Source organism: Mus caroli, unplaced genomic scaffold (genome assembly GCF_978045245.1).
Source record: "Mus caroli unplaced genomic scaffold, Mus_caroli_1 scaffold_17, whole genome shotgun sequence".
Classification (NCBI taxonomy): Eukaryota; Metazoa; Chordata; class Mammalia; order Rodentia; family Muridae; genus Mus; species Mus caroli.
This window is the reverse complement of record NW_028227272.1, coordinates 93,321,672-93,345,838: the sequence shown is the minus strand read 5'-3', so window position 1 is coordinate 93,345,838 and position 24,167 is coordinate 93,321,672. Positions and strand designations below refer to the sequence as shown.

The following is a 24,167-nucleotide window of genomic DNA, read 5'->3' as shown; positions in this document are numbered from 1 at the left end:
AGAGTGTAGAGTCCTTTATGAGATGGGGCCCAGCGACAAGAAATGAGTTCTTAGGGATGAGCGTTTTGTTTATGACACGGTCCACTACATGTCCTCTCTCTGCCTCCTGGTCCAGGAGAGGTGAGCAAGCAACCTCATACTCCTGTTACCATAACTACAAACTGCCCCCAGTGGTACCTATGTCTTCCTACTGCAATGGACTATAACCTCAAATCATGATCCAAAATAAGTCCTTTCTCTGTGGCCGTCTCTCATCCGGTACTCAGTCATGGCAATGAGAAAAGTTGTGAACTCAGAGCCACGTCCAAGTTTTCTGATTTGAGAAATTACCTTGAAACTCTCAAAACCTGTGACTGTTTTAAGGCTACTCTTTAAACCCTCCAATCTGGTTTTCTTTTATCACCCGCCTGCTCTTCTTTCTCAGTAAGTTTGGGAACAGCTGTGTTAGTGTGGTCATACTGAGAAGGAACAACACTCACCTTTGCCGAGTAAGAGCGCAGGTCCGTCCAGAGGGTGAAGCCGCAGAATAGAAGCCAAGAGGAAATTAATTCCTTTTGAAGAGCAGCCAGTGAGTGAGGTCCCACACTACCTTCTGAGATAACCTTTTGGACTTGGTTTATCTACCGAAAATGATGATTGTGTCTCTCGGAAATAACTAAAAAAAAAAAAAAAGATAGAGTTCACGTTGTTCACACTTCACTGGAGGACTTGACACTTCCCTCTCTCAGTGTGACCTTGAGCAAGTGTTTGAACTGCAATCCTAGCCTCAGTTTTGTCACTTCTGAAATTGGTACAACCGAGATGCAAAGCCAACCCCTGCCTACAACAACAAATATCTGAGAATCCTCTTGAGCCTCACAGGTGATGATAGGACCTGAGGTGATTTGAATGTGAATGACCTCCACTGGCCTATATGTCTGAATATTTTGTCATCAGTTGCTGTAACTGTTTGGGAAGGGTTGGGGAATGTGGTCTTGTTGGAAAAGGCGTGTCACTGGGCACGGGCTTTAAGGTTTTCCAGTGTGCACTCTTTTGCCTCATGGTTATGGATCTAGATGTGAACTCTAAGCTGTTCCGACCATCTTGTCTTTGCTCTGCCATCCTGGACTCAAACCCTCTGAAACTATAAACCCAGGTGAATACTTCTATGAGCTCCGTTGCTCATGGTGTTTTTGTCACAGCAAGAGAAAAGTAACACAGAAGTTGGTACCAGGAGTTGGGTAAAGCTGGATCGCCCCGACCTTGTTGGGTTCTAGAGGAACATAGAAGACAGTGGGACTTATGACTGAGGCGCTGGTTGAGCACTGTAAGCTGAGCTTAGTGGGCCATCCTAGGAGGAGTGTGGAAGAAAGTTCTGTGGACTGTGGTGGCCTACCTCAAGGGGTTTTAAAGGAAACAATATTAGTAACCCAGATAGAGACCATGCTTGTGATGTTTTGGCAAAGAATGTAGCTGATGTCTGCCCTTGTCATAAGAGTCTGCCTGAGATTAAGTTGAAGACTGAGAGATTGATTTCACTTGCAGAGATTTCCAGACAGCTTAATACTATTATTGGCTTTGGTTATCTGTAATGACTCCTATGCAAATACACATATGCAAAATAATGCACGGTTTGAGGAAAAAAAATCACTTTCCTCAACCAGGGAATTTAATGTTGGAGCCAAGACTTGTGCTGAAAGAGATAAGGAGATTAAAGGAAGGCCTGATCCAATGTGGAATAAAGGTGTCCTCAGGACAGGACCCCACCCAGCTAAACTCTCATCTTATGAGAGAAAAGGACATCTGGAACTTTCTACTCCTAAAACACAACAAAGGAAAGAAACTGCAAACATGATTTCGGGGCGGGGGCTAGCCAAACTTGAAACTGTTGTCCATGTGGTTCTGGCTTCAGAGTCATGAAAGGTACGAGGGTAAAGGGCTGTGGAGTCTTCCTCTGTGCTTAAGGAGAGCTGCTGAGGCTAGAGAAGTCTCTTCATGAGGTCCTGAGAGAGCTAGAAGCCCTGAGAGGCCATCGCATGAAGTGGTGAAAGTGAAGCCTGGGTTGCATGGAGACTCCAAGATTTTAGACCTGCCAGAGCCATGGGAATCTACCGAGGAGAGCTGCACGCAGGGAGTGGAACGTGAGAGAGCCATATGATGCGGTGAGCAGGGCTGGAAAGGACGAGCCAGCTAAGCTCAATGACATTAGATAGAGAACCTCAGCATTTGGACGTGGCCATGCTTAGTTTCAGTCTTGCTTTTTATCCAATATTTCTTCACTATGAGCTTTGCTTCCTTTTAGAATGGATATATACATACATATATACACAAACCTATGTGGTCTGAGAGTGTACTAAAGCAGTTTGAATGAGAATGGCTCAGAGCAACTTTCTCGGAGGACCTGAGTTCAGTTCCTGGTACCCATGTCAGGCAGTTCACAACCACCTGTAACTTCAGCTCCAAGGAATCTAATACCCTTTTCTGGCCTCCGCAGGCAACTACATTTTGTGTACAAACCCACACAGAGTCACAATAACACACACATAATTTTAAAATTAAATAAAAATACATTTTAAAAAATCATTACAGTGTGTGTGTGTGTGTGTGTGTGTGTGTGTGTGTGTGCCACAGTACATGCATGGAGGTCAGACAAAAACTTACTGGGAGCCCCCTTCTCTCCTTCTACCATGTAGATACAGGTCTCATGTCATCAAAACTGGGAATGTTAGCATGTCTAGGCTAGCCCTGCCCCCCACCCCCCTAGTTACCTGGCAACAGCCAGGTATGCCTGACTCACTATAAAAGGGGCTACTCACCCCCTCCTTTCTCTCTTGCTTTCTTGCTCCTACTCTGTCCTCCAGCTCATGCTCTCCCTCTCTCCCCTCTCTCTCCACGTGTTCATGACCAGCCTCTACTCCTCTACTCTCTCTGCCTTTCTCTGTCTCTACTCCCTCAACTCCCCGCCCCATGCCCTTAATAAACTATTCTATATACTGTTGTGTGGCTGGCCCCTCAGCTTGGATGTCTCAGCTTGGGCCCACAGAGGCAACCCCTTTCCCCACATCTGACTTTATATCCACCAAAACATATTCCTTCTCTCTTCATCTTTTTATAAAACACAACAATCATGTTTGGTAGCACATACATTTACCTCCAAGGTGCCTTTTCTCTAGACACTTCACAAAGACTGACGTTCCTAGGGACAAACACTCCACTCCCTCACTTCATACATAGATAGCAAATGCTAGTCCATGGGCAAAGAAGAGGCCACACCCAATGCCACCACTTCCTGCGTTTCCTGTTCCCAAAAGGAATTGGACCATTTTATTCTATCTACAATAGATTTACCAAGAAGCTATGTCCAAAGTTCAATATCCCATGTAGAGTAAATATTTGTACCTTGAATTGTAAAAAGCAGACACCTCCCTCTCAGAAATTAGAGTCTGAGAGATACTAGAACCAGCAGGAATATAGATTAGGACAGCATTTTCTGGAAGGGTGGTGTCTCCCTAGATTGTAGCCCCAAGCTTCTAGTAGACAGAAGCAGGTGGTCACTATGTGTAATGCCAACCAAATGTGAACACTACGGCAGAAGTGAGTGGGTGAGCTTGGGCTACTTGGCCTTTAAGCTGTGCAACCTGAAAAGATCCATTCTGCTGAATGTAGCCGAGAGGGGCATGAAAGGAGTGGCTAAGGACGAGAGGACAGTACGCAGAAAGGAAATGAACTCACGGGTCACCACAGTTGAAGCCAGAGAAGAACGATGGCTGCTCAGTAAATCCCATCCCAGGATTACCAGGCAAAGACTGAGCCACCCTTTCCCAGGAAAAGGCTTTTTCATGATTTGCAAGGAAAGCAGTCCTCAGGCCCCACTGGCAGACGCCATGTAGGAGGAACTACAAAGGGAAGTGAGCTGCCTGGAGATGGTCAACCATTTTGCGCAGCTGCGATGGATGTACCTCGAGAGATACAGCCTCGGGGACTTCATCTCCCGATTGCTTCTTACTGGTGCTGAGTCTTCCCAAGTTTGTCATTGCTGTATTCCTCATATATGTTGTGATTAGGCATGGGGAGACTCTCACTGCCTATAGTCTGGTATGATTGCTTCCTGAGAGACCCAAAAGTAAAACCAGACATATGTAGATACTTGATTTTTTTTTTGTTTTTTTACAAAGAAGCCAAAACCATACAGTGGAAAAGGGAGGGCATCTTCAGCAAATGTTGCTGGTCTATCTGGATGTCTGCATGTAGACAAATGCAAATAGATCCATATTTATCACCCTGCACAAAAGCGTATCAAAGACCTCAACATAAAACCAGATACACTAAATAAAATAGAACAGAAAGTGTGGAATAGCCTGAACTCATTGGCACATGAGACAATTTCCTGAAGAGAACAAACAGTGGCTCAGGCCTTAAGGTCAACAATTGACAAATGGGATCTCATGAAACTGAAAAGCTTCTGTAAGGCAAAGGACACCATCAATAGAATAAAATAACAGCTTACAGATTGGAAAATTACCTTCACCAGCCCTACATCTGACAGAAAGTTAATATCCAAAATATGTAAAGAACTCAGAAGTCAGACACCAACAACCCAAATAACCCAATTTTAAAATGGGTATATTAGTCAGGGTTCTCTAGAGTGACAGAATTTATGGATTGTCTCTAAATATTAAGGAAATTTGCTGGAATGACTTACAGACTGCTATCCAACTAACCCAACAAGGGGTAGCTGTGAATGGGAAGTTCAAGAATCTAGCAGTTTCTTAGCTCCATGAGACTATGTATTTCAGCTGGCCTTATATATAAGCTGGAATCCTTAAGAAGTAGGTTCCAACAGATGTACTGACCAGTAAGTGCAAACAGGCAAAGAAGAGAGAGCCTTCCTTCTTCCAAAGTCCTTAAATAGGCCTCCAGCAGAAGGTATGGCCCAGATTAAAGGGTGTACCACCATGACTAGATTTAGAATTTGCTCTGTCCCAGACTGGCCTTGAACTCAGAGATCTGCTTGCCTCTGTCTCTTGGGATTTAAGGTGTGTAGTTTGCATGGGCCTAACCTTTTCATGGTCACTATGCCTCAAGATCTGAATCAAAAGTGAAAGACATCCCATGTCAAGATCCAGGTCAGAAAACTGTGTCTTCTAGCCTCAGGATCTCGATCATAGGGGTGTGCCCTCCATTTCTGGATTGTAGTTCATTCCAGATGTAGTCAAGTTGACAACCAGGAACAGCCATCACAATGGGGTTCAGAGCTAAACAGAATTATCAACAGAGGAATTTCTAATAGCTGAGAAACACTTAAAGGCATGTTCAACATGTCTAGTCATCAGGGAAATGGAAATCAAAACAACTCTGCAATTCCACCTCACACCCATCAGGAAGGCTGAGGTCAAAACCTCCAGGGACAGCTCATGCTGGAAAGGTTGTAGAGAACACTCCTCCATTGGTGTGGGAGTGCAAACTTGTGCAACCACTCTGGAGATCAATTTGGTGGTTTCTCAGGAAATTAAGAATAGCTCTACCTCAAGACCCAGCTATATCACTCCCAAAAGATGTTCCATGCTCCCAGAAGCTCACTTGCTTAACTAGGTTCATAGCAGCCTTATTGATAATAGCCAGAAATTGGAAGCAACCTAGATGTCCTCCAGCTGAAGAACAGATACAGAAAATGTGGTTCATTTACACAGTGGAGTACTACTCAGTTATTTAAAACAAAAAAATTCACGCATTTTTGCAGGCAGATGAATGGAACTAGAAAATATCATCCTGAGTGAGGTAACCCAGACCCAAAAGGACATACACAGTGTGTACCCACTGATAAGTGGATATTAGCCATAAAGTACTACAGGATAACCACAATACAACCCACAGACACAAAGAAGCTAAGTAACAAGGAGGGCCCAGGGAGGATGCTTGAGTCTTTCTCAGATGGGAAAACAAAATAGATACTAGAAGGGGAGGGGAGTGAGGAAGGGGAATCAGGTGCAGGAAGAGCAGGAGAGAGAGAAGGGAAATCAGCCGGGATTTAGGGGACATCTCTAGGACATGCCAGAGACCTGGAGCTGGAGGAGACCCCAGGATGTTTATGGGGATAACTCTGAGACTCCTCACAGTGGGGATATGGAGCCTAAAGTGGTCGCTTCCTGTAGCCAGGCAGGACTCCCTGTGGAGGGATAAGGACACCAAGCTCCCTCAAAAACCTCAACCCAAAACATTCCCTGCCTCCAAGTTGTGCAGGGACAATGATAGAGGAGCAGAGAGGGAGGGAATGACCAACCAATGACTAATCTAAATTGAGACCCATCCCATGGGCAAGAACCAATCCCCTGACACTATTAACTGTATTGTTATGCTTGCAGGCAGGAGCCTAGCATAACTGCCCTCTGAGAGGCTCCACCCAGCAGTCAAAGGAAACAGATGCAGAGACCCACAGCTAAACATTAGATGGAGCTCAGGGAGTCTTGTGGAAGAGTTGGAGGGAAGGATTGGGGAACATGGAAGGGATAAGAAAAACCAAGAGAGTCAACTATCCCAGACCCTTGGGGGCTCCCAGAGACAGAACCACCAACCAAAGAGCATATACATGGGCTGGATTCCCTCACCCCTACACATATGTAGCAGAAGTTCAACTTGGTCTTCATGCAGGTCTCCCAACAACTACAGTGGGGGCTTACCTTGACTCTGTTGCCTGCCTGTGGATTCCATTCCCCTAACTGGGCTGCCTTGTCTGCCCTCAGTTGGAGAGGATGTGCCTAGTCCTGCAGTGATTGAGGTGCTGGAGAGACAGGAGTGGGGGGGGTGATAACCAGGGGAAGGGCTCCCCCTTTTCAGAGGAGAAAGGAATAGAGAGAGGATCTGTGTGAGGGGGTACTGAGAGGGAAGGGTGCTGATATCGGGATGTAAAGTGAATGAACAAATAAATAAATCACTTTTAAAAGATAAAAATAAATAAATAAATAAATAAATAAATAAATAAATAAATAAATAAATAGATGCAGCCTTGCTGCAGGAAGCCTGTCACTGGGCTTTCAGGATTTATAGCCTTGCCCACTTCCTGTTCTTGCTCTCTGACTTCTGTGTGCAGATGAGGTGTGATCTCTCTCAGCTTCCAATCCCTGCCCTGTCACTGTGAACTCTGGAACCATAAGCCAAAATGAATCCTCCCTCCTATAAGTAGCTTTGCTCACATTGCTTCGTTGCAGTAACAGAGAAGTAACGACAAATACCAGGCCTCAAAGGTGGCTCGTGTTGAGGTGACAGAAGTGTTTTCTGCAGGCATGTGGAGGAGGCACCAGACCCTGAAGGAGCTTCTGTCGAGGACAGAAGGAGTTGGAACCTCTAAAACATTCTTCAGAACATACAGGAAGCAGCATTCAGAGGCACAGAGCAACGATGTCATACAACTCAGTTTATACCAAGCTGACTCAGGAAAACAGATATTTGATATGTGTCTCAGCTAGGGTTTTACTGATGTGAGCAGACACCATGACCAAGGCAAGTCTTATAAAGACAACATTTAATTGGGGCTGGCTTACAAGTTCACAGGTTCAGTCCATTATCATCAAGGTGGGAGCATGGCAGTGTCCAGGCAGGCATGATGCAGGAGGAGCTGAGAGGTCTACATTTTCATCTGAAGGCTGCTAGCAGAATACTAGCTTCCAGGCAGCTAGGATGAGAGTCTTAAAACCCACACCCACAGTGCCACACCTACTCCAACAAAGCCACATCTTTTAATAGTGCTACTCTCTGGGCTGAGCATATACAAACCATCACAATTTGAAAGCTGAGGCTCCCTACTCATCTTATTGAAAAGGTCTCAGGGCCCACGGAGAACACTGAGGCAAAATGTCCTTTTACAGGAGTGATTCGTTATTAGAGTTATTAGGGCCATTGTTGCCATGGGGAAAGCATGGCGGGGGGATGTGAGAAGAGCTCATACCCGTATGTCAGAGTAGAGCCATTGGCCCCCAGGAGATTGATCCTCAACCCACTGTAAGCCTGTGTCCACCTGTACTGTTCACCTGAATCATGCTGCCAAAGGTCACAATAGCTTGCTCCGGGTCAGAAAAGACCACAGGGACATGCAGAGACACCCACACTGACCAGGAATGAGAAGAATTGCATTTTCAAACCCTCCAGCAGGTGTATATTTTAAGAAATGCTTCGTTAAGAAAGCCCCACCTGCTATGGCAGCATCCACCCAAAGGGGCACACATATGACTCAGCAAACATTGCCTGATCCTAGTCAACAGAAATTAGTGCTTACAGACACCAAGAGACAAGGCCCGGGGCGTTCATAGCAGCATGGTTCATAACTGCCAGAAGCCACTGACTTACTTGCAAACAGAAAGTTTAATATAAACAAAAGCCTAGTACAAAGAAATTGCTACCTTGGGGGCACATGTGGATACATAGCCAAGGAAAAGCCTCACTGATCCAGATCTGGACCTGGTGGTAAAGGCAGAGCCATTCAGTTCTATATCATAGGAACATGCTTGAAAGCACACACACATACACACATATACACATACATACACACATACATATGCACACATATATGCACAAAGACACACACATACATACACATATACAGACATATATACATACACACACACACACACACACATACAAACACACACGCACACATACACATATACATACACATACATATACATACACACATATACACATATACATACATACACACACATATGCACACATATATACACATATATACACACATATATATACACATATATACACACATACACACACATGCATACATATAAACACACACAAACACATGCACACATACACATGCACACAGATACACATATACACACACATACAAACACACACACAGAGACACACATGCACACACACAAAGAGAGGAAGGGAGGCAGGAGGGAGGGAGGGAGGGCTGGAGCACCTTGGGCTGCCTGAGCAAGCTGTGTGCAAGCCCTCACTGCTGCTCTGGAGTGGGTGGCCTTGCTCAGAAGCTGCTTTCTGCTTGGTGCTGATGGCGATGGCACCCTCACCATCAGAGCCTGTCATGCCAGCAGCGCTGACCTTCACGGAAAACTCTTTCCCCTACAAGGCTTCTCCGACACTGACAAGCTTTAAGAGCTGGACTTTGAGCAGCAATATTCAAATGGTCCATATCTACTTTCACAGTCCATGGAGCGGGGGACAGCAGGAATACATTGATACCCAACACAACTGTTGTCAGGAAATAACATGTGAAATGCCATACAGCCATAAAAATACAAACAACACGTGCACCACATGCTAACACAACAACACTCTGGCGTGGGGGCGGGGAGTGAGAGAGAGAGAGAGAGAGAGACTACCCATGAATGCACCCATTTATCCCAAGCAGAACAAGGAAAAACCTTTTTATGGTAGAGGAAGTCAGAACAATGATTATCTTTGGCGAGGGATTGTTGTCAGGAAGGGACACAAGGAAACTTCTGGAGAGCTGAATACATTCTATTCTTGCTCAGAACAGTGGCTACAAGGATATAATCATGTTAAGACTCATTGGAGCAGGCAGCTAAGACATGTCCTTTTGTTATAAGCATACACCATGCATGATGCTTTGATGGAGCAATGCTCCCCATAGGCCCATGCTTTTGAAAACTACACTTGGCCTCCAGTTGGTAGTGCTGTTTGGGGAAGTTATGAATCCTTTGGGAAATGGAGCCTTGCTAGAGAAAGTACATTACTGAGGACAGGCTTTATATCCTAGCCTGTCCTCTCTCTGTCTCTGTCTATCTCTGTCTCTCTCTGCCTCTCTTTCTCTCTGTGTGTATCTCTCTGTCTCTCTCTCCCTCTCCCCTCCCTTCTTCTCTCCCTCCTTCCCTCCCTCCCTCTCTGACTCTCTCTGTGTCTTTGTCTCTGTGTCTCTGTGTGTCTTTCTGTCTCTCTATCTCTTTCTCTCTCTCTCTCTCTCTCTCTCTCTCTCTCTCTCTCTCTCTCTCTCTCTCTCTCTCTCTCTCTCCCTCCCTCCCTCCCTCCCTCCCTTCCTCTTTCTTCCCTCCCTCAGCTGCATGTCAGAGGATGTGATTGACTGCTAAGCATCCTGCCCTGCTTTCATGCTTGCTGCTATTCCTCCCGTGATTGACTTTTATTCACTTGGAACTTTAAGCTGAAATAAACTCCTTCTTTCATAAGTCACTTTTAGCATAGTATTTTATCTTAGCAACAAAAAAAAAAAATAACTAACACAGTATGCTAATACTTCCATGGAAATTAGAAATCTCTGAAAACATGGTATCTTCTAAGAACCATCCGAGTTCATTTGGTCACAGATTTAATCCCCACTACCACCACCACCACCAATGCAGTTCATGTTCCTGTGTGTCACAAAACAAGCCGCAGAGAGAAAACTGGGTTTGTTATTTTCAGTCTCATCCAAACCACATATCAGTGGCGGGGAAGGCTGGAAGCTGGCAGAACCCTTGATCACTGTGAGTTTGTACAATGACTCTTGCAATATCTCATCAGTTAATGAGTCAGTCAATTACATGCCAAAGCCAATTCTGATTCCCATTATGAACCGGCTGTGACGCAGCAGATGCAGATACGGGAGTCCCAGGATGCAAATAGAATGGAATAAATCAGGAATGTGGAATCAGAAGACAGTCTACAAGGCTGATTCGGTTGCTGCAAGCATACAGACATGAATTCTTTCAGAAAAAAAAATCTTATGAAAAAGAAATCTTGAGAATTCTTCAAAAGAAATCTGGGCATGATGGCAAACACGTCTGATTCCAGCACTGAGAAGATGCGGACAGCAGGTCCCTGGGACTCACTGGCTAGCCTATTTGGCCAGCTCTAGGCATGAGGAATGAGACCTGGGGTTGACCTCTGGCCTCCACATACATGTACATACACATGTATCCTCACACACAAACCCAAAAGAAGGCTGTTCTCATCCAGCTCAGTCCCAGAATGTCATGTAGTGCTCCACACCTGGGTCCTGAATCCCTCATCACATGGAGGACGGAGTGACTGTGACTCTTCCCACTACAATATGGTAGCACCAACATATGGTACCTAGAGATGCCAGCTTGGTTTTGCTCCGTGTGTCTCACCTTCTCATAGGCAGCATGGGCACTAACCTTCCTGTCGATAAATGGAGGTCTCCACGGGTTAACTGGAAAGCCCAGAGGATAAGATCCTTGCTCCAAACTCGTTGGTTACATTTCAAAGCCTCATCTCTAGGTCTAAGAACACAGCCAAGGACATCTGCCCCTCAGAGATCAATGGCCTTCTCTTAAAGGGCAGTGTGAATGCACATCTGGCCTCCATGACTGGGGCAAAAATTTATCCAAAGGCAGCAGTGGGCAGGGCCCAGGCCAGGGAAGTCACTCATGGGGATATTTAATGGAAGCTACTCCACAAGCCAATCAGTAGAGATGGGGCATCCACACTGGCCTGGTGGGTAAGTACAATGTGTGGAGGAAAAGCTGCCCCTGAGGGGAAGCTAGAGAGGCAGTTCCACATAGCCTTGTAATGACCACACTCAGAACCAACACATCAAAGGAGGAGGCCATGCAGAAGATTTCTCCAATTGCTCAGCTGTGGGGGGAAAACACAGAGTGGCTAAAATCGTAACTGTACCACCCCACAGATCTAAATGTGAAGTCACCAGGCAAGGGTATCAGCTGTTTAGGAAGGACCTTCTCCCTACCCTGTCTTCACACAGCAGAGACAGAATTCTAATGTGTGTTTTGTTTGTTTGTTTGCTTGCTTGCTTGCTTGAGACAGGTTCTTTCTACATACTCCTGGCTGTCCTGGAACTCACTGTGTAGACCAGGCTGGCCTCAAACAGAGATCCACCTGCCTCTGTCTCCCCAGCGCTGGGATTAAAGGCATGTGCCACCATGCCAAACTGTCCTTTTCTAACCTTAAGGTGACAGTGTTTCCTTCACCAGAACTTCACCCTGCTGAACTCAGCTAAACCTGCTCATCTCCACAAGACACCAAGTTGGTGCTCTGGAGGCTAAGGCTCTGCCTATGAACTAGAGGATGCTAATCCAGTCCTCTGCAGGAATCATCTCCAACAGTATGAAACACCTCTAACGTTGTGAGCTATCCTGGACATCTCTCAACCCTTGTCTTAGTTAGGGTTTTACGGCTGTGAAGAGATACCATGACCAAGGCAAGTTTTATAAAGGACTGCATTTAATTGGGGCTAGCTTACGGGTTCAGAGGTTCAGTCCAGTATCATCAAGGTGGGAACAGAGCAGCATCCAGTCAGGCATGGTGCAGGCAGAGCTGAGTGTTCTACATTGTCATCTAGAGGCTGCTAGTGGAAGACTGGCTTCCAGGCAGCTAGGATGAGGGTCTTAACACCTACACTCACAGTGACACACCTATTCCAACAAAACCACACCTACTCCAACAGGATCACGCCCTCTAATAGTGCCACTCCCTGGGCCAAGTGTATACAAACCATCACAACCCTACAGGGCTTGGGTTGTCTTTGAGAAAATGTTCTTTTCCAGCCTGACAGGGGAGCTTCCTGCTGGGAAATTACACTTGACCTCAAATTCTTCTTTCCTGGGCATGAAAAATGTCATCTTACCTTGCCTAGAACTTCAGATGGGGAACAAGAAGGTGTCTGGGCTGTATTCAAACTCTGTCCCTCACTCTACAATCTGCTCCCTGATGAAGATGCTGGGCTTCTGGGTAACCCAGATTCCTCATCTGTTGAAATGGAGTGAGAGGAAGCCCTACTTGAGGCTTAAGATATCCCTAGCCACATAGGAGGCATTGACACAAAGCACAGGATCTAACATAGAAAACTATGGATGGCAATTGTTCAATACTTCAGGGACATATTCCCTCATGCACGACTATGGTAAGCTTCTGACAATGTAGCCCTGCCCCTTCAGGGCAGCTGTGGGAGCCACAGCAGAATAGAAGTCTGATGTTGTCTCTAACCAATAGACTGAAGAATGCAGGTTGACTGAATCACTTTTCAGAGTGACAGTCACATTTCCAGAACCTATCTTGTTACCAACCTATCTTGAATGCTAAGTACTCAGTTGACCTAAAGGAAGACAGGTGGCACTTTGTAAGCCTGGTGTTGGATAACCCTGGGCTCACTCCCACTAGGACTGAGACTAGTGTTGAGGTGGTGTTAGGGCTAGAACTAGGGTTAGGGTTAGTATTAGGACTAAGGTTAGGTTAGAGGTAGGATAAGAACTATAGTTGAGTTTAGACTTTCAGTTATCATTTCCTCCCTCCTCTCCCATCTCTTTCCCTTCTCCAGCACTAAGCTTAGAACCAGGACCCTACCTGGGTTAGCCTTAGGCCAGTGTCAGGACAGGAGACAGAGCTCTGTTAGAGATGGAACTAGGTTTAGGATTAGGGTTCTAAACAGGATTCAGTTAAGGATGGATTTGAGATAAGGTTAGTGTTACACTGAAGATTAGGGTTGGGGTTAAGCTTAGGCTTAGTCTCGGATTTGGAAAGGCTTAGGATTGTCTTTTAGGTTAGGGCTAGAACTAGGGTCATGTTTCAGGTTAGAGTAGAGTCAGTTTGGGTTCTGGTCATGGATGTCTTCTGTGATGTCAGGATTCACCTGGGATTTCTGTTTCTTGCTCACTGAGGGGAGGCTATTTGGACAGTTTCCCTGATAGTCTTTCAACTCAGTTCTCATCATTCACAATTCCTCATTGCCTCTCCTTCACCTCTAGGACTATTACCTTAGCACACTGGACACCCCAATTCTTATAGCAGAAAAAAAGGTCGGAGCCTTCCATAACGTCTTGTGCCCAAGAACACCATATTTAACACCAAGAAATCAGCCTCTGAATCCTGCTTTCTTGAGAATGACTTGGGTGTTCTCTCTTCAATAGCCCCAATGGCTAAACCTCCTCTGATACATCCCTGAAGAGCTAGTTCACACTCTTACATACAGCTTCAGGTCCCCACTTTTTTTTTCAATACAGGATTTCTCTGTGCAGCCCTATCTGTTCCAGAACTAGCTCCGTAGACTAGCCTCAAACTAGGATATCTGCCTGCCTCTGCCTGCTGAGTGCTAGGGTTAAAGGCATGGGCCTCCACTACTTGCATGTCTCCACTTTTCACTCAAAAACAAACAAACAAAAACATCATTTAGGTAGTGTACTGGCTAGTTTTGTGTCAACTTGGCACAGCTGGAGTTATCACAGAGAAAGGAGCTTCAGTTAAGGAAATGCCTCCATGAGATACAACTGTAAGGCATTTTCTCAATTAGTGACCAAGGGGGAAAGGCCCCTTGTAGGTGGGACCATCCCTGGGCTGGTAGTCTTGGGTTCTATAAGAGAGCAGGCTGAGCAAGCCAGGGGAGGCAAGCCTGTAAAGAACATCCCTCCATGACCTCTGCATCAGCTCCTGCTTCCTGACCTGTTTGAGTTCCAGTCCTGACTTCCTTGGTGATAAACAACAGTATGGAATTGTAAGCTGAATAAACCCTTTCCTCCCCAACTTGCTTCTTGGTCATGATGTTTGTGCAGGAATAGAAACCCTAACTAAGACAGGTAGCATTTTCCAGCCCTTTAGGAAGAAAAGAACATTGCGTGTTGATTTCCTTGAAGGAAAGATCATAAACAAAGAAGTTGCCTTTGGTAAATCAGTGTGAAGCTTGTTAAGTCTTTTGACAAGAGTTCCCTGCCAAGCGTGGCTTTGCCTTAGCAAAGAGGAAGGAAAAGCTTCAGTCAGTGAGTCACCTGGGAGATGTGTCAGAGGACAGCAACAGATGAGCCTGGAAACAAAGAAGAAGTCAAGCCAGACATGCATCAGAGGGTGGCTTACTGCTCAGAATGAGGACTTAGAATGGGCATTAAGTTTATGATAAGATTACATATCAGAGTTTTATACCATACAAGATTTGCCTGCATGTTCACTGATGGCTCTCGCCGCTCACTGGGCTTGTGGAGGCTTTCTGTTGGCCAATGTGTTTTGGCTCTGGCCAGTGGTAAGCAACAGCAGAAATACAAGGGAAGGTGACAGGAATCCAGACACCGGGTCTCTATCTAGCTTTGTCTGACAAAAGGGTTATTCTCTTGAGGTACTAGCCCATCAGATGGCCCCTTAGTACAGCTATACTTCCTACTTGGTGTTAGGTTACAAGCCTTCTCCCACCTCTCTGGGGCACCATATGATCTGTGAACATGGTTGTACCTGAGGTGTTTGCTGTGGTTTGAATGAGAATGGTCACAGCACATTCATATATTTGAATGCTTGGTCCCTAGTTGTTGGAACTGTTTCAGTAAGGATGAGGAACAGTGTCACATGAGATAGACTTTGAGGTTTCAAAAGCCCACACCAGGCCTAGTCTCTCTCTCTATCTATTGACCCATCCATCCATCAGTCCATCCATCTATCTCTATTTCTATCTCTCTCTACCTCCAACTTGAGGTTAAGATATAAGCTCTCAGCCACTGCACCATGCATGCATGCCTTCCTACTGCCATGCTGCCTCACCATGATGGTCATGAACTCACTCACCTTTGAAACTATAAGCAAGCTCTCAAATGCTTTGGTCATGGCACCGCTTCATCATAGCAAAAGTAACAAAGACAGTCCTTCATTTTATTAATCATGTTAGGAGAGAGTGTACCTGAGGCTCCTCTAACTACACCATCCTGTTTGACTTTAATCAAGTTTCTTAAAACCTTGAGCCTCTGTGTCTTCAAGCTTAGAATAAGGAAGATTATATTGGGTTATAAGAATGTGTTTACAGAATAAAGCAAACATTAATTAGAGGGATTTTGAAACTAAGATGAACTTGGCACATGTGAGTAGCTACTGCCTTAAAACAAAGAATCTGCACATTGTGAAGTTTGATTTCAGAATTACAAGCTTTATTCTCTGCAAACATCGTGTCTAGTGTCATATAACTCTATATAAAAAACAAAAAAACAAAACGAAAAACAGGGTCCCTGCAGTGTTCCTCATTCACACACGAGAATGCAATGACCAGGTATGACTTGGTGGCAGAGCACTTATCTAGTATGCACAAGGCATCAAAGAAAAAGACAGGGACTTCTGAAAACTTAAAATAGAAGCCTTAGCTATGTCTCTGTAAACCATTTAAGAAAATAAAATATAATAGACTATTCTAGAACCATATTTTAAAATTGTATTTGTACATGGATTCTGTGTTGATTACAGATATTATTTGTGCCAAGATCTCAGTTCAAGACTTACCAAGCCAGAGAAGTCAATGTCATGTCATAATATGAAGTCACCCTTTTAAACTGACCTTTCCCTTCAACCTGGGACTACCTTATCACAGTGATGGTAAAGACGACTGTTGAATCATCACTGCTTTCGTGATTCCCTCATTACCATGGGACCAAAGCACAAGAATGACTGCCAAAGCAAGCCCTCGTGGAGTCCAGTAGATGGGAACACCAGTCTGCTAAGTTCACATTCTGTTGAACCAAGATGACCATTCCCCTGAACCCAGCAATCCATCCCTCAGCCTTTTCATGGAAAAAAAGCACAGTAGCCATTTTCAAGGGACAATCTTTGTGGTCAGAAAAGTCAGCACAGCTTGTACATTGTTGTCTGTGTTTCTGCCACATGCTCTCTCACGCTTTCTTAGTGACACGGGCCACAGCAGGCTTGGGTGGAATTCTACCCAGGAATATCACCATTATGTTGGTGTCTATCTTAACTCTCAGAGTTGGATGGCAGGGAACACTTGTCAAAGAGGATTAACAAAGAACTCTGACTCCAAGGCTGTCCCCTCCAGCATCTGGATTTCTTTTGAATCTGATTTTAGCTTCTCACATTCACATCACTCCAAGTCTGGCTGCAAACACACGGCCTGCTCTGGAGATGACTTTGCCAGGAAATCTACAGATTTTACTGTGAAATGATTCACAGCTAACATGCAATACATATTACAACCTTGTTAAAAATTGTTAAACATTGATAGGTTTGTTAGAAAGTCCTCCTGTTTAGTAGAAAGAAGCCTCCTATATTTCCACAGGTGTCTGGCTTTCCGTGTTGGCTGACACAGAACAAGTTGGGACTGTTTTCCCATGAAAACACAAAGTCGTAATTTTGTCTACTGATTTTATTATATATAATTCCACTTGTTTAAAAAGCCAGTTGATTGAGGAAATATGGAGGTGGCTCAATGGATAAAGACCTTGCTGAAGAAATTTAACGATCAGAGTTCAGATCTCTAGTACCTTTATAAAAGCTGGGTGGGCATGGTGGCTCACCTGTCTTCCCAACACCAGAGAGGCAGAGACAGGGGATCCTTAACTACCTACAGGATCCCCGAGAACTGAAGTTACAAATGACTGTGAATCATCTTGTGCGTGCAAGGAATCAAACCTGGGTCCTCTGAAAAAGTAGCCAAATTCTTGAGCTCCAAGTTCAACAAGAGACCCCACCCAAGGAAAATAAAATGGAGAGTAGATGAGGAAAACAGCCAACATCAACTTCTGTTCTGCCCACCCACATGTGAAACACACACACGACACACAGACACATGCAAAAATAAATAAATAATTGAGGGAATAAAAACCTTAATTTTATGCTAAAATTGGAGCGTTGTGAGCACACCTTCCAGATTCTAGTGGCTCTCGGCTTAAATCGGCATCGTTGTTTTTACATATACCTCCACACACCAGCACAACCACATCACATTTAAGCAGTGGACTGTCATCCTGGTCACGAGGCAGCAACTAACATAAAAATCATAAACATAAACTTCATAAAAATCAAAACGTCTAACTCCTTAGTAAGAAAGAAAATCGATCCTAGGGATGGAGTACAACCCCTGCACTAGGGAAACCAGGAATAGAAGATCTTGAGTTTGAAATTAACGTCCCTAGACAGTAGGAGAGAGGAAGGGAAGAGGGAGAGTAGAGAGGAAGAAGAGGGAGAGAGAGAGAGGGAGGGAGAGAGGGGGGAGAGAGGGGGGAGAGAGGGAGGGAGGGAGGAGAGAGGGGGAGGGAGGAGAGAGGGGAAGGAAAGCAGGGAGGGAGGGAGGAAGAAGAGAAAAGGAGGGAAGAAGGGAAAAAGGGAGGGAGGGAGGAAGGAATGAAGGAGGGAGGAAAGAAAGGAGGTTTCTGCTGCTGTTGTTTCGTTTGAATTCCATTCTATTCTTTTTTTGTATGTCTGTGCACCACATGCATGCCTGGCACCTCCAGAAGCTAGAAAAGGATGTGGAATTGTGATTATTACAATTGTTATATGTGTATGATGTGGGCACACGTGCTACAGTGCACGTCGCTGGGCTTGTATGTTAGCAAGTGCATTCAACTCTTCAAATCGTTTTTCACTACCCCAGCTTTCAGACTCCTTAAGATGCTGACAGAAGCTAGGCTCTGGTGGTTCCCGCCTGCAAGCCCAGCTTTCAGGAAGTTGAGACACAACGGGTAGCCCAAATTTGAGGCCAGCGTAGACTACACAGTAACGACTTCCAAGCCAGTATGGTCTACAGAGTGAGACCCCGACTTCAAAAAAACCGAAACAGCAACAACAAAGAACACAGACAAGACTCGCTTGAGTTTTTCTGATCTTTGTGCCCTTGCCAGATTGTCAAGGTCACCAATAAAAAACCGGAAATTACATCAAAAGCAACAATGCCTCTAAGAAAGCGACCCAGCACACTAAAGAGGCTCACCAGCTATTGTTTTTGATTTTCCTAATGGCTTATATATTGAACTTTATACTAATGTCTACATTTAATTGGATAATGGCTAAAAGGTGGCTAGAGGTTGTTTGGGGTGAGTCTGTTGTAATGGACTGGCTATAAAATGTGTCACAGCCTCTTTTGTACCTAGGGTTCTTGTGATCATTGTTTGGGGATCAGTTCCAGCCTCATCTCGGACACCTCTGCCCTTGCTGGGAAATAGAACAGCCTTGAAGCTTCCAGCAAAAGGCAGCACATGGTCAACTCTTTGTTCCCTCTCCCACCAGCCACTCTGCCTCTCCATCCCATAACTTCCTCTGTTCAGTATGTGTAACAGCTGATTGCATCTGATGGAAGCCACAGGCGCAGAATCTTAGTCTCTGACAGAAGGATAGCATCAAATTAACACTAAACAAGTGGAAATAACCTACACTTAAAACGCTGAAGAAAAGCATAGCAATTGATCAAATACATGATTACATTCAGTTTATGTCCATTGAAATGACTGCATCTTCACACTTACCAAGCTCTAGGAGATAAAGATAAGGCAAGGAGATCTCTTATTGATTAAAGTAAACACCAAATTGTACATTATATGTGGCTAAAACAGAGGCTTGGAATCCAGGATGAACAGCAAACAGATGGAAACACTGTTTCTAGATCGCACAACAGAAAAGTAAGGAAAAACCAGAGGGTGAAAAATATCCAACAGGAAACAAAAAAGTAGAGAATGGAGCTGAAGAAAATGTGGCAAAGAGGAATCTACTCACTCCAATGCCTCAGAGGACGTATTTTAAATGAATTACGATAATTTATTTAAGGGAATGAAGGAATGGCTCACAGGTTAAGAGCACTGACTTTTCTTCCAGGGGACCCAGGTTTAATTCCCAGCACACACATGGCAGCTCAATCTGTCTTTAACTCCAATTCTGGGAGATCCCACACCCTCACAAAATACACATGCAGACAAAACACCAGTGCACATAAAGTAAAAATAGCAACAACAACAACTACAAAAACCTATGAAGTAAAAAGAAATTTAAGACTTTTAAAAAAGACTAAAGTAAAATTTTCAGACTTGGAAAAATGAGCTACATATAAGTTTAAGTTCTGTCTTCAGAAGGGAAGTATAAAGGAAGGTCAGGAAACTCTATGGAAAAATATTTATAATTGCAGAGAAAATTTTAAAAACTGCTTCCATGAGAATACTATTATTAACTCTATCAATAAATTCCAAATCTGAAATTACTTTATAGCAAATTATAAACCTATAAAGTTTGCTGAACAAGAAACAAAACTTGGATTAAAAAAAAGAACAATGAGACAATAAGTCTGTAATAAAAAGTCAACCTGTCTTCATTCTAAGGGATATATATGTGTATATCCCTTAGAATATATATTTCTAATATATAATATATTTTTAATTTTATTAATATTATATAATATTTATATAATACATATATGATAAAGTATGTAATGTAGAGTATATAATATTTATTATTATATCATATATCATGTATCATATACTAAAATATATTCTGTTATACAATTAATATTAGCTAATAATAAATGTTACATAATTTATATATATTATATATATATGATTTCAAAGAAACAATAGCCAGGTATGGTGGCACACCAGTATTTGGGAAGTAGAAGAAAGAGAATTAGGGGTTCAAGATCAACCTTTCTATTTGGGGGCCAGCCTAGGCTACATGAGACCTTGTCTTTAAAAAAACAAAAACCAAAGAAAACAATAAACAAGCACTCAACTGCAGTCAAGGATAAAGAAAGAAAAGCAAACTGTAACCACAAAAGCAACATCTCTAAACAACACTATGTGTGAGTGTGGGTTGAAAAGAAACAACACACTATGTGACAATATTGGGGGGGAGGGGACAAAATATTGTTGGGGAAAAAAGATACATCAAAAATGAGTCAATAAGTTTAAGCACTAATTCATCATTTTAAAAAGGAAACTTCTTTTTTTTTTTAAAGATTTATTTATTATATGTAAGCTGTCTTTAGACTGTAGCTGTCTTTAGACACTCCAGAAGAGGGAGTCAGATCTCCTTATGGATAGTTGTGAGCCACCATGTGGTTGCTGGGATCTGAACTCCGGACCTTCGGAAGAGCAGTCGGGTGCTCTTACCCACTGAGCCATCTCACCAGCCCTAAAAAGGAAACTTCTTAACTTGACAAAAAGTAACCATCAGAAACTTAACATGGACACTGCACTTCAGAGTGAAACTTAGAAGCATTGCCATCAAGGTCAGGATCAAGACAAGAGTGTCTATCATGGCTGCTTCCATTAACCATCTCACTCTCTGGCCATAGCCAACACAATAAGACCAGGAAAAAAATGAATAAGGAATACAATAAGTGGAAAATGAGAGCCCAAGCTTGTTTTCAGTCAATATAGTTCTGATCTCAGACTGACTAGGCTAGCCTGTCTCAGAAGCGATTCTCAGATCTCTGAGACCTATCCCTGAGGTGACCAGGCTGCTCTTGAAAGCAACTGGCTTTCACACGCTGGTTTATCATTTTGTACTATTTTGATTTTTACAGCATATTCATATCAACGTGTGATTATGCCAACAGACTGAGGACAACTGGGAAAATCAGACACCAGCATGAGATGTCTTAGCACAGATCAATTCACTTCCCTTCTCATCAGTCAGGGAAGTCATATGTCCATGCTAACTCCTAAAGGCTGGAGAAGCTGTATCCTCCTCTTTGTATTCATAATCAAAACAGCTAATATAACCAGCTGTCCTCAAACAGTCAAGACAGGAGCTGGGGAGATGGCCCCGTGGTTGGGAACACTTCCTGCTCTTTCAGAGGACTCGGTTGGTTCCCAGTTCCCACGTTGAGCAGCTCACAACTGCCTTTAATTTCGACTCCAAAGGATCTGATGCCTTCTTCCGGCCCCCACAGTTGTATAAACACATGACATACATTCACACACAGAGAAATAAAAGATAGTAAAATGTATTTTTTACATTTAAAGACATAATACATATGAGCACGTATACCAATTAGAATATGGCTAGTTTATTAAGCCTCTACGGTATTATTAATAAGAATTCATAACTTCACACTAATGATAAGAAATGTCAGGCAAACTCAAACTGAAGGATACTCCAGGAAACAGTTGTCCTGGCCTTTCCCAATATGTTAAACCCATGAGAGACAAAGACTGAGACACTTACAGAGCGAATGTGGCAAAGGACATGACAATCAAGAACAACATGGGGTTCTGGCTGTGATCCCAAGTCAAAATGATATCAGCAGGAACACTGCGCAAAATGTAAAGAGTCTGGAAATTCATCATGCTGAGCCAGGTTCTGTGGTGCATAACTATAATCCCCAAACTAAGGAACCTAAGAGAGAAGAATCTAAAGTCTAAGGCCAGCCTCAGCTAAATATCATCATCGTCAGTGTTGTACTTGCTCTGAAATCAACAAATTACATCATGACAGAAGAGCAATCCTGAAAATTGACAAAATTTTTAATTCAACCTGACAAGTGAACTTGAAATTTATGTAGAGGACAAAAATAGATCAGCAGCACATTACAAAGAAAAACGGAGGGAAACGTGATGCCTGTGAATCCTCCCAGTCACCCACTGAGTCAAGAACACATAAGGGAAGTACAGGCAAAGAGGCTAATGCTAAGAACTAAATGGTGTCTCCCCAAAATTCATACTGGAGTTCTGGCCCCAATATGGCAGAGCCTTCAGGCTATTAATGAAAAGTTAGATGATGAGGTCTCAGGGTGGGGCCCTAATACAATTGAGTGATTAGAAGAAGGAAGAGAAATGTCAGACCCCTTACAGTTACAGAAAGTAGAAGTCTGCAACCAGAAAGAGACCTCACCAGAAGCCAGCCATCCTGGAACCTTGACCTAAGACTTACTTGCCCACCACAAGTTTCTACTGTGTAAATCCTAGATTAAGATGTTTGTGTCTTACATAACCACGGTAACCAATAAAAAGAGAATAAACACATTGGAAACAGATCTGCACATTTATAATGAGGTGGCAGCCCATCACTAGGAAAACAGTCACACCTGAGGCCACTGGCTATTCTCACAGAAAAGCCACACCTGACCTCACAAATGATTCAAACCAAACTCAAGGCACGTTAAAAACCCAAATGGTTTTCTCATGTAGGGAAAGTTGCCCAAACTTTAAAACCTTTTCAACTTTACAACTTTTATAAGGAAAACAATGTGACTGTCTTCAAAAATAGCCTGGAAAGACGCTCTGAAGACAGAGCACAAACCACAGACAAAAACTTGACAAATTTGATTAAAGTAAAAACTAAAAAGTGGGGTTAGACAAAATATGACAGTACAAGCCCCAGACCAGAAAGAAGTGTTCCCAGTGTAAACGAAGGCTCTAATGAGCTTCTGCAACCAATAAGAAGAGACATCCAAAATAAAAAATATACAAAAGATACAAACAGGTCACTCACGGAAGAATCCCAAGCAGTAGGCAGACAGACAGACTTCCATACTTTGAATGTGAAATGTCCCTCATGGACTTTTGAGGATAAAATGCTTGGTCCTCAGCTTCTGACCCTGTTTGGGGAGACAATGGGCCCTTTGGTGTGAAAGCATGGCTGGAGACGGTGGCTGCAGGCCTTTCAGAATTGTAGCCTGGCCTCCTTCTTGCCTAAGCTTTATACTCCCTGGTTTGTGTGATTTAACGACTCACCTTATGTTTCTGCTGACACAGAAAGCAGTGGGTTCTGACTCAATGCTACCCCTCTGTGATAGACTCTACCTTCTATTCTGTGATCTCAGTTCTTCCTCTCAACTTGCTTCTGTCTTATTGGGTATTTGGTCACAGTAAAAAAGAGACATAGATAGATAGATTGATGATGATGATGAAGATAGATTAAAAGATAGCAGAAAGATAGATGATACATAGATAAATGATAGATACATAGGTAGGTAGATAGTAGATAGATGATACGCAGATAGATAAATGACAGGTTGATAGATAATGATGATAGGTGATAAATAGATGATAGAAAAATACATGATAGATGATAGATAATGATGACATGATAGATAGATAGATAGATAGATAATAGTTAATGATGATAGATACATTGATGGTCTATAGATAATAAATAGATAATAGATGATAAGTAATAGATGATTGATAGATGATAGACACAGGGATAGACAAGAGATAGTAAATGATAGATTATCAATAGGTATATGGTAGGTAATGGAGAAATAGTAGATGGTTATGACTAGAAGACAGATGACAGACAATAGGTATACCAAAAAGATATACAATAGAAGATAGGTAAATTACATAGATTATAAATAGTAGATGATAGATTAATGACATATATAGATGACAGATGCCTGATAGGTGATAGATGAATAGATGATAGCTAGATTACACAAACTGATTGATGGTTAACTGATACAGCAGATAGACATTAAGTAATAGATTCATGGTATATGTTATAAATAGAAAATAGACAAGTGATCAATCATAGATGGTAGA

General features: G+C 43.2%; 1 protein-coding gene across 2 annotated transcripts in view; it reads right to left on the bottom strand.

The window, feature by feature from the left end:
• The window catches only part of B3galt5 (beta-1,3-galactosyltransferase 5), a 42,924-nt gene that overhangs the window by 5,567 nt on the left and 13,190 nt on the right, over positions 1-24,167 (bottom strand). For both annotated transcript variants that reach the window (XM_029470839.2, XM_029470840.2), the window contains exon 2: positions 480-655. The gene's annotated coding sequence lies outside the window, so the exon portion shown is untranslated. The remainder of the gene's footprint in view (positions 1-479; positions 656-24,167) is intronic.